The sequence below is a fragment of the Anser anser genome (assembly GCF_964211835.1).
Source record: "Anser anser genome assembly, chromosome: 13".
Lineage (NCBI taxonomy): Eukaryota > Metazoa > Chordata > Aves > Anseriformes > Anatidae > Anser > Anser anser.
In genome coordinates, this window is record NC_139734.1 from 11,704,334 (window position 1) to 11,713,312 (window position 8,979).

The window sequence follows — 8,979 nt, forward strand, 5'->3', positions numbered from 1 at the left end:
TTCACAAAAGATCCGAGTAAAATACACAATATGTGAGCATGCCTTCAGCCAGAGCAGTTTCTCTCTGATGATATATGTCTAGGATACTGAATAAGTTCACTCCATAACATGCCTGTCCTGATTTCCCATTATTCACACTATTTTATAGTACCTTCCTTCTAAGCTGCTTTTCCAGCTTTCTTTCCAGGGAACTGAAGAGTAACAACAGGTATAGTACATACATGGCCATAGAGACTGCCAAAGGCATTGAATTAAACTGGCTCAGAAAAATCACTTGACATGCCTGCAAAACAAATACCATTCAATATCAGGATGACACTAAGAGCTCCTGAAGTTGTCATAAAAAGCTTAGAATGGACAGTTGAGTGTGGAAATAGGTACAGAGAGAGTCTTAATACTCAATACAAAGTCTGCATTTTACACATTGAATAGAAGTGCTTCATGAGGAGCTGTTGATATAGTAGAAGACTCCTTTGGAAAGGACCTCAAGAGGGTCCCCTAAAGCATGTCCATGCCTTTCCTAACAGACTTCTAACACCATTTGAAATTACAGTCTGTTAATGCAAGTGAATTACAGTCTCTCTAGGCAAACATTTCCTAATGCTCAATTGCATCAGTGTTGCAAATGTTTTCCCAGTCTAAATTAGAATTCTCTTGTTAAATTTAAGCTTTTTCACCAGCACAAAATCCCAGCTCTCATTTGATGTATTAGATACTTATTAGGACTCTCCCATACAACATGTTCTTGTCCCATTCCATCTGCCTCCCCTTTTCATTCATCTTCTGCTTAAAACCTTACAAATTTGTACATCCTCCAAATATACAGATTACCAAATCGTCTTAGCTTACACCTGTAACAAGCTGCAGTTTGCTAAATCAAAATAAATAAATAAATAAATAAAATAAAGATGTACATGCTGCAACTCTCATGAATGTCTGGACAGCACAGAGTTCTTTGACCTGGAATCATTTTTAAAACCTCTTTCCTAGTGTTTTGTGTGTGTGTGTACACATGCATGCAGAGAGTGAAGTAGTGCAATATTATGAACACGCATTATGTATATATATCTCTTTAGTAGAGCCAAATTCTGCTAAAAACTGAGTATCTTCTATGTGTCACCTACTAGCTTCTGTAGGCCAGCTGAATGGTTACAGCCATATTCTATATATCAGGGATCAAATGTACTACTTCTCTAAACTGAAATAGCCGAACCAGAATGGTTACTTTTTCCCACACAGACAGCATTATAAAGGGAAGTGTGTACATCTGTCACTGCTTTAGTTTCTGCATGAGAAAGAACAGAATAGTTATTTCATGTAGAGTATGATGCATTTTGCCTGCTCAAGCGAAGCTTCAGAATTTCTCTTCTAATCGTCTGCAGTTATAACTAAAACCAGTAACAAATGTATGTAAAATTTCAGTGCATAATGAATCATATAAGAGACTTTGAAAATGTAAATAAGAAATGGTGAAAACACCGCTATTCATGGCCTTCTGCCATGAATCTTCCTGGATGTACAGCCACATCTTTTAAAGAGGAAATTAAAAAAACAAACAAACAAAAAAAAAAACAGTTTTAAGCACATGCTCCACAATATTTTATTGTAGAATATTTGCAGCCACACCGTGCCTTACTTGTGATCCAGCCACAGAAGGAGAGTCATTAAAGTAGCTGAAAACACCCTACGAAAATACACAAATCAGTAAAATGCTTTTCAAGGACTTAAATAGCTACAAGGCAGTTTTGCTTTAATTTCAAATTAAAACCAATTTAAGCTAATCTCATTCCAAAAAGGAAAGTGAATAACTTCCTATGAGCATAGATATTATACATTCTACTGCACAATTCTGGTCAACCAGCAAACCTATATGCATAAGTTCCTTGTTTCACCCTAGGATGTTTTCCTTATTTGCTTTATATTGCTCGCGTAAGCCTGAAGTATTTTAAACTAGAATTAGTCATATGTAATTTGGATGTAGTCAGTATTGTCTTTCACTTCTGTGCTGTGTTTTTGACTCAGAATCATCCTTTACACCTGCCATACATTCCAGAACTTAAACCTGAAGTACCTGCTGGCTAGAGAGTAGATAATTAAGAGGAGTGACGTCAGACTGCCTGGTATGTTCCGGTTATCCTAGATTTGTAACCTATGCAAATATAAAGTGCCTACTGAAGTCACTTGTACATTGAAATCCAGTTGGGAAGGAATCCAAGAATGATAATCCCCAGCTCAGCTAAATTGTGTTTTATTTCTTTGCTTCTTCGGTATTCCCCGAGCTTTATGTGAGTTTACTGTAACTGTTGGTGGGCGAATATATGTCAGTGGCTGAAGATACAACTCTTTCATGCCACTGTGCTGAATATTGATGAAAAAATACTCCTGTTCATCTTCAGGTACTCAATAACAAACAACCAAAAACAAAACAAAACAAAACAAAACAAAAAACCATTTGGGTATCAAACACTTTACCTGGATTTAAGATATCAGGTTTCCCCAGTTACTATTTTATTTTTTTCTCCTCATTGTCTCTTAAGTGTCTATTCATGATAACCTACCCAGCAATTCCCTGGACATAACTGGAACTACATGAAAAGTTGGTTGGCATGAAGCTGGAGTGGGGAAGAAGCTTAATGACTTTGCAGCTAATCTGATGTCAAGGTGTCATGGCTTTATTTTTGGTAGTAAATGAAGAAATGTCAGATTCTTCAGAGAACTCCTTCATTTGTCCTGGCTCATGAGTTTTTGCTTTCAGATTTGGAGGGTTTTGGCATTTGGCAGGGGATTAGAAAGTTCCTAGAGTGAAACTCTTAAATAGCACATCTCTGTTTTTTTCTGCAAGAGCAAGTGTTTGTCAACAGGTTACCAGCACAGAGAAAGTATAAGTATAGGAATTAAATTCCTAAAATCTTCCTAGCAAGCACATCCATGGTGTCTATTATCACACATTTGTATGGCTTTAAAAATTAAAAAATAACACCCTCCCCCCCCCCCCCCCCCCCCATTTTTTAGCAGAACATACCAAATCTCTGGTATTTTAGATGACAGTTAAGGGAGATGAGGTAAAAAAAAAAAAAAAAAAAAAAAAAAAAAAAACAGAAAATAACGTCATAATGGAAAAGAAAATACATGAATTCAAATGGCTTGCTATGCACATAACATGAGGTCTCTTCAAATCAGTAGGAATCCCATTTGATCAGAATCTTTTGATTGCAATATAAAATTGTAGATTTTTTGAAACAGACTGAAGCAACGTGAGGGTATTGTGGTATTTGTGTTAGAATATAAAACATGCTAAGAGAATGGTAGTATGTCTGGATTCACATAAGAACAGGGTCTGTCCTGGAAAACTGTATCAGCAAATGTTATAGTTTTCCTAAGTACCACCTGACAGTCCTTTCCTCTACTAAAAATGAACTTTAAGAAAATGTCAGTCAGATTTAAAATATCCACTCACAATTCTGTTCCCAACAACAGGTAAAAATAGATTATTCATTTCTCCCTACTTCTACTCTGCCTATTACCTGACTCTCATAGTCTTGAGAACAGGACAAACAATATATTTTCTTCCATTCTTGAACCTGAAATGCTTTTTCCTCCCTTCCTCATCTATGAGGATTATGAAACATGGCAGTACAAAACTGACAGAAAATTGACATCCCAGTGATGATTTAAAATGAATTTGACTTTCACTTAATGTGTTCTTTTTACACATTGGACAGTAGAAACAACTAAAACGGAAAATGAAATAAAAGGCAAAGGCCCATAATTGTTTCAATTTATTTTTCGCTTTGCTAAGGAAAAATTGACTTTTCTGGCTACACAGATATCTAAGTGCTCTACATTGAGTAGGTAAAACTAGTCAAGACTCTAACTTCTAACTTCTATCTAACTTAGCTAACTTCTCAACCAAGATAGGTAAGGTACATAAGTAACAGCATTCCCTGTCATAAACATACAGAACCATATCAAGGAAGCACTGGTATTTGGGATCCCATAACCACTCTTTTCACATCTTGGCATTCAAAAGTATGAATTTGAGCTCCTCTGAATTTCTGAAGCCATTCTCTGCACTCACTCCTCCTAAGAAAAACAAAAATTCTGGCACAATTCTAGATCAGACACCATAAAATACCTCCCTAAAAAACTTAATCACCACAAAAATCTACGTATCTCTCCATCAACACTGTTGTGAGAAGCATCTTTATTCAAGCTTGCTCTATGAATTTCAAGCTTGCTCCACAAATCTCATTTTTGAGATGCCTGCTTTCTTAAAAAAAAGTACTATATTTTTTTTCCCTCTTAGAAATGTGTGCATTTGTGCCACTCCCAGCCACATCAGGAACAGGGAGCTCAGCTAGAGGATAAAGAGCAAAAAGAGAAAAACAAGCAATCAAAAAAACGTAGGCTCCAGTAAGAGATTTTAATTTCCCTTTAAGAGGCATCAGGAATTTTAAGCTTGGACTGAAAGCTAATGCAACCACCCAAACAGGAGTCTCATTACCACAAGAATCCTTACATAAATAGTGTTTTGACTATGTAATTTTCTGTAAGGATATAAACTTGATAAATCCATTTGTCCTACAGGTACATTCCAATAGAAGGTCAGGGGAGTGTTTAACAACAGGACATTTAGATAAAATGCTTTCACATCCAAAGCTGGCATAAATCAGCATTGTTCCAGTCACCTTAATGAAGCTAAAAAAATTACTTTATCTGGTATTCCCCCTCCCCTCCCCCTTCATTTTGATATAGTAATACTAGATTTCAATATGCAACTCATCAAAAATTGATTAAAGTTTCTGTTCAATGACTTCTTTTCATAATTTAGATAAGCAGTGTTTTGAAATCCTCTCTGAACCATTCATACAAGCTGAACCCTTGGAAAACCCTTCGACATTTGTAAACCAAAGGTTAATTTGATTATTTTTGTTCATGTGAGTTATTAATATCTTAATATTTTAAAATGTGGCCATTTCACAATAAACACATTAAAAGCTTTACAACTCAAAATAGTTTAGTTAATTTCATTTAATAATGGAAATGAGGCTTTTGGTTCCCAGCAAGTCACAGGCATACTTTTACTCACAAAATACATTAGAAGGATTAGAACATTAAATGTTCCTGAGAACAATTCATTTATAATTTTAGTCAGGAACATTTGTAGTGATCATTTGAAAGAGAATAAGATCAACAGAAAAGAAAAACACTTTTATTCAATTCCAAATAATCAATTTCCTACAATTAAGGTTTTACACTGACATAACACTTGCCTTCTGGATCTCTTCTGAGTCAATTATATTATCTGCTTTTGACAGAAATGAGATTTGACTTAGATATTGAAATTTTATCAACGGAAAGTGCTTAGTGAAAACAAAACACAACTAAGGCTGCTTAAAGCATGTAAGTAGTTTTGCTCTGATTTCTGTGTCTTTATGCTTCTTTCTTTTCTCAGTACAAATTTGTTAGGTTTTCCAATATGCTGTTGTAGCTGTGGCCATTTCCCTCTTCTTCCTCTTTATTTCCAAGCTCAAGGAATATATTCCTTACAAGTGTTATCTGAAGGTTCTCCTAATCTTAGGCTCCTTAGTCCTTACTCAGTTGCAAGTCAATCATGTGGATTGTTCTTCCACTTCTCTGTGGAAGGGGACAATGCTTTTTTCTGTATTTGTTCCAGGTTCTTCAAAAAAAAAAAAAACTACCATGAAACAACAACAACAAAACTACCAGCAACAACAAAAAACACTTCTTTTTATTAATATTGTTTCTTAACAGTAATTTCATACATGAAAAACTGTCAAGTCATGTACTGAAAGTGAAGAACAACCAACCTCAGAACTAGATCAATGTGCAAAAATGTGCCAACTTAAAATCAAGAGAAAGTAATTTTAAGAGGCAGGTAGGAGGAGCTATAAATATAATTTCTTCAGCATTTGCTCTCTATTGGCATCATACAAGTTTCCTAAACCCATACAACTTCAGACACAAAAGTGCATTTCATTCAGAAGCAGTTGTAACAGAACAAACAATTGAAAATGTAATCTGGAAAATACTTCAGCAGTATTGACAGAAAAACTATCTGAATAGTGGGCCAGATAGCTCTCAGGCAGCTAAATAGTATTAATTGTTTGAAAAATGCCAAAGCAGATTCTCTAGGAGTATACATTCTGAAAATGATCTCTAGACTGTCTCCAGCAATGATGCTCTGTGATTAATAACCAAGAAACATTAGGAACGCCATTTAATAGGAACCATTCTTTACAGAGCAGCAATTACAACAGCTGTGATCGAAAAAATATTAGGAGAAATAACTCTTTTGTGCTAGTATTTGCTTCCTATGTTTTAAGTAATTGTCTTGTGTCATTTTTATTTTTTTTGCCTATTGTGTGCTTCCATAATTCAGTCTGCTTCATAGCATTCTCCAAATATTTCTACTAAGCTATGAAATCCTACATTTCAAATATTCTCATTCCTTTTCTTTTATGAAAAGAAGCATTCATACCCTGTCCTAAACTGCATGTTTATCACAAGGCTAAACAGTATATTTAAGGTATAGGTGGTTTTTTAGTTGTTTTTGTTTTTAAGATGTAAGGTAAAGTCACAGATAAATTCCTTTCTCTTACCTTCTCTACATTTGAATTGAATAAAATGGAATTATTTTTAAATGAGAACAGTTTGGGGCCCACTGACACATAAAAGAAATCTCTTTAATGAGAGAAAGAAGATAATTTTTTTTAAAATAGTTTCACAAAATATCATAGCATACCATCTACAAATATTTTTGTAGATTGCTTCTGTATTCCATTTGTCTTTGATTATGCCTAAATTATTGAAAATGAAGACTAAATTTGGCACACAAAGAGCTACATCAAATTTCGTCATACAAAAATATCTTCAAGGAACATAATGAACACATAAATGCTGTGTATTTATATAAAGCATGATGGATTAGCTGTTTCTCAAAAGCTGTATTCTTAAATTTTACGGTCATTTTTTCACGAACTGGATTTCTACCATAATTGTACAATCTGAACAGAAGCTTCAAAGTGAGAAATAATATCTAAGTACAAATAATGTTCCCTTTCTGGAAATATTTCATGACACACATTTAAGACTTTACAAACCATGCATTCACAAGAAGTTTATTTCTGCATGCATGTTAAACTTAACTGAAGAAATAGCTCCTGTGCATCATGCTATGAGACTGCCAAAGTTAGGTTAGAAAACATCTGTAGTGTAATACAACTTCAAAAAGGCTATAAGATTGTTTAAAAAATCATGACTTGTGCTACCTAAGTAATCAATCATTGTGTGATGCGTTAAACAGGACATGTGAAAACATACCAAATAATATCTACTAATTCATTTATATTTTATTCACCAGAAAAGAGAACTTTGGAGACTGAGGACCATAATCATACACACATATTACTGTCTTCTTTAACCTGCAAGAAAGTAAGAATGAGTTAAGAAAAAAAATAATAATTAAAAAAAAAAAAACACAAAAAAATCATTCTGAATTTGCTGCTATGACTGCAATAAATGTATCCACATTATTTCTTATTTAATTACTTTGATCATGCTTAGGGTCTTTGAACCCTCCATCAGTACAGGCAGAGCTTGTGTTGCCAACAGAGGGTATCCTTATTTATTACATCACTTTACTCATCATTCTTTCTTAATAGGAATTTTGCAAGCATAGTGACTCAAAAATGGTCCAGGATAACTCTCTTACTGTTCAAAGCCCCATTCAATCCATTCAAGGCCAGGTTGGATGGGGCTTTAAGCAACCTGGTCTAATGGAAGGTGTCCCTGTCCATGGCAGGGGGGGTTGGAATTAGATAATCTTTGATGTCCCTTCCAACCTAAATGATTCTATGATTCTATGACTCTAACTTCCCCCTTCAAAATAGGAGTGGAATTTTTCTAGTGAAAACTGACAGGCTTTTAAATTTAACTGAATTTTGAACCATTTCCATTTATTTTGCCCCTGACTGTATTATCCATCTTAGCAGACTGCTAAGGCTGTTAGACATATATAAAAAGCTAAGCTTTTCTTATCAGTTAAATATGCAAAACAGGGATTGTAAATTTTGCGTATTATATTAGAAAAGGTAAAAAACTCCTTGCTAAAATTCATGCTCACTCTATATGAAGTAAAAAGACATTCCTAAAATTTTCCTTGCAACAAAACTATATTCAAATTTCATTACGTTGACCATGTTGCATGTATTCAGGAACAAAAATCAGAACTTCAGAGAACCCAGTGGATAAACGGGGCAGAATGAGACTGGTGGGTATCTTTGAAATGACGGGCAATAACTACAGCTATAATAAGACAGGATGGCTGAGAGAAAGCAACAGAAGAGATTATAGGAAGTTGCCTTGTCAATCCAGGCAGAGATCATTTATGATCCAAGCACTTTCTCTGCCTGTTGAGATAAAACAGTTCTAGCATTATAATCATAGGATTGATGCACAGTTCAAATGACAGGAGCTTAGGTACTGATGGCTATATCAATTTGATTTTGTATATATGGCTCTGCGGATAAGCCTGGAGTTGCCCCATTCAGTTGCCCAGAACTATAGTATGATTCATAATACAGGTTCCAGTTATAAAGTTGATGTGACCATAACAAGAAGTCTTGAGTCTCACTGGACTAAGGCTGAGGATATTACAGAGCCAGATTTTCATCAAGTAAAGTTGCAGCTGCTTTGCTTTGACATCTGCAATAAAATGGAAGTGAGGAACTCTGCTTTTGTCACATTTTTTTCCTATGCAATAGTTTAAGATTCTGTTTTAGGTAGGTTTCTGTTAATAGTAGTAGAATTAAATGGTTACATTAATTACAATTATTGAACTATTTGATTGTCATAGATATTACTTTAAAACAAAATGTCACTCTGTGGATTGTGAGAAAGACATATTTAAGATATTTGGTTAATTAAGGGGCTTCCTGAAACTGTGCCCATGAATAG